This window comes from Macaca nemestrina, chromosome 2 (assembly GCF_043159975.1).
Source record: "Macaca nemestrina isolate mMacNem1 chromosome 2, mMacNem.hap1, whole genome shotgun sequence".
Lineage (NCBI taxonomy): Eukaryota > Metazoa > Chordata > Mammalia > Primates > Cercopithecidae > Macaca > Macaca nemestrina.
In genome coordinates, this window is record NC_092126.1 from 20,412,472 (window position 1) to 20,415,482 (window position 3,011).

The 3,011-nt window shown below is 40.9% G+C and overlaps 1 pseudogene; it reads left to right on the plus strand.

The window, feature by feature from the left end:
- The first annotated feature begins 1,826 nt into the window (after positions 1 to 1,826).
- Positions 1,827 to 2,362, plus strand: LOC105488955 (uncharacterized protein KIAA1143 pseudogene; annotated as a pseudogene).
- The last annotated feature ends 649 nt before the right edge of the window (positions 2,363 to 3,011 follow it).

Below are 3,011 nucleotides of genomic sequence, written 5' to 3' on the forward strand. Positions count from 1 at the left end.
CTACAGGTGCCCACCACCTCGCCCGGCTAGTTTTTTGTATTTTTTAGTAGAGACGGGGTTTCACCGTGTTAGCCAGGATGGTCTCGAACTCCTGACCTCGTGATCCGCCCGTCTCGGCCTCCCAAAGTGCTGGGATTACAGGCTTGAGCCACCGCGCCCGGCCGGTTTTTTTCTTCTATAAAAGCTTTTGTTAGCTTTATTTTTATTTGTTTTTTTTCTAGCAGCCCTCATCCAATTATGTGGTGTTTATAACATATATGGAAGTAAAATACATGCTAACTATAGCACAGATGCTGGGAGGGGAGAAACAGAAGCATATTGAGTTATTACCCTATGCATCAAGTGGTATAATATAATATCACTTGAAGGCAAACTATGACAAGTTCAAGAATCATAAAACATATTCGATTAATCTAAAGTAGGCACAAAAAGAAGAAAAAGGAAATGAATAAGAAACAGAAAACAAATAATAACTGTGGTAGATTTAAACCCAACTGTATTAGTCAGGGTTCTCTAGAAACAGAACTAATAGGATAGATGTATGTATGAAAGGGAGTTTATTAAGGAGTATTGATTCACATGATCACAAGGTGAAGTTCCACAATAGGCCATCTGCAAGCTGAGCAGCAATAAAGCCAGTCCGAGTCCCAAAACCTCAAAAGTAGGGAAGCCGACAGTGCAGCCTTCAATCTGTGACCAAAGGCCCGAGAGCCCTGGCAAACTGCTGGTATGGGTCCAAGAGTCCAAAAGCTGAAGCACTTGGAGTCAGATGTTCAAGGGCAGGAAGCATCCAGCATAGGAGAAATATGTTTACTACAAACCCTAAAGCAACCACTAAAATAACACAGCAAAGAATTATAGCTAATAAACCAACAAAGTACCACCGTGCCCAGCTAATTTTCTTTTCTTTTTTTTTTTTTTTTGAGACAGAGTTTTGCTCTTGTCGCCCAGGCTAAAGTGCAATGGTGTGCTCGGCTCACTGCAACCTCCTTCTCCCAGGTTCAAGCGATTCTCCTGCCTCAGCCTCTCGAATAGCTGGGATTATAGGCGCCTGCCACTACACCCGGCTAATTTTTGTATTTTTAGTAGAGATGGGGTTTCACCATGTTGGCCAGGCTGGTCTCGAACTCTTGACCTCAGGTGATACACCTGCCTCAGCCTCCCAAAGTGCTGGGATTACAGGCATGAACCACTGCACCCGGCCAATTTTTTAATTTGTTTGCAGAGACAGGGTCTCACTATGTTGCCCAGGCTGGTCTTGAACTCCTGGCCTCAAGCAATCCTCCCACTTCAGAAATCCACTTTAAATATAAAGACATGGACCTGGCATGGTGGCTCACACCTATAATCCCAGCACTTTGGGGGCCAAGCCAGGTGGATCTCTTGAGGCAGGGAGTTCAAGACTAGCCTGGCCAAGATGGTGAAACCCCATCTCTACTAAAACCACAAAAATTAGCCAGGTGTGGTGGCACACACCTATAGTCCTAGCTACTCAGAATGGTGAGGCACAAGAATCGCTTGAACCTGAAAGGCGGAGGTTACAGTTAGCCGAGATCTCACCGATATACTTCAGCCTGGGAGACAAAGTGAGACTCTGTCTCAAAATAAATAAATAAACAAATGGACACACACAGGTTAAAATTTAAAAGGCAAAAAAGATATAACATGCTAACACTAATTAAAAGAAAGCTAGAGTGGCTATGTTACTATCAAAGTAGATTTTTAAAAATAAAGTGGGTCATTTAATAATGATAATGGGATAAATTTATCAAAAGATCATAATAATCCTAAGTTACTAGCAACAAACAATAGAGATTATTATTTGATGTAACATTCAAAAATGAATCAATGTCATTCACCATGTTAATAGACTAAAAATGAATAACTATTATTGTCTACATAGATGCAGAAAAAGCATCGGACAAGATGGGCGGCCAGCCGGGCCAGCATTCCTGGCTCACTTCAAGGAGTGGGTTGGCTGTAGGGAGGAGCCCACCGTAGAGACTGAGAGAATCCAGCCTCATCTCCCAGATGAAAATGAGGATCACAATGACAAAGATGAACAGCCTCAAGTGGTGGTTTTAAAAAAGGGAGACCTGTCAGTTGAAGAAGTCATGAAAATTTCAGCAGAAATAAAGGCTGCCCAAGCAGATGCAGAACCAGCTCCAGCTGAGGGAAGAATCATATATCAAAAACCAGTGAAGCACCAGTCAAGCATCCCTCGGAAGGTTTAACAGCAAGCTCAAAAAAGAAGAAGACAAATTAAGATGAAATAAATCAGGACTCAGTCAAAAAGAACTCACAAAAACAAATCAAAAACAGTAGCCTCCTTTCTTTTGACAGTGAAGATGAAAATGAGTAAGTGTAAATATTTTGAATTTATTCTACTTTGAAAGTATATGGGATATTTTTTTAAATAACATTTTTTTTCTATTATAAAAATACTACAGGCTGGGCGTGGCAGCTCACGCCTGTAATCCCAGCACTTTGGAAGGCTGAGGCGGACAGACCACTTGAGGTCAGGAGTTCAAGACCAGGCTGGCCAACATGGTGAAACCCCACCTCTACTAATAATACAAAAATTAGCTGGGTGTGGTGGCAGGCACCTGTAATCCCAGCTACTCGGGAAGCTGAGGCAGGAGAATAGCTTGAATCTGAGAGGCAGAGGTTGTAGTGAGCTGAGATCAGGCCATTGTACTCCCGCCTGGGTGACAGAGCAAGACTTCATCTCAAAAAAAAAAAAATAGTAGAAGTTACTTATAGAAAATTTAGGAAATACAGGAAAAAATTTAATAAACTACATCTATTCATCAATACCCCTCTGACTTAATATGCCAACCCTAGAAATTAGCTAGTATTAACATTTTGTTATTTCCCCTGTGTGGGTGTATATATATGTAAATTATATTTTTAAACAAAATACATTTTGTTTGTGTAAACAAAAAAAAGAAAAGGTATTAGACAAAATCCAACATTCATGCCTGGCAAAAACTCTCACCAAACTTGAAATT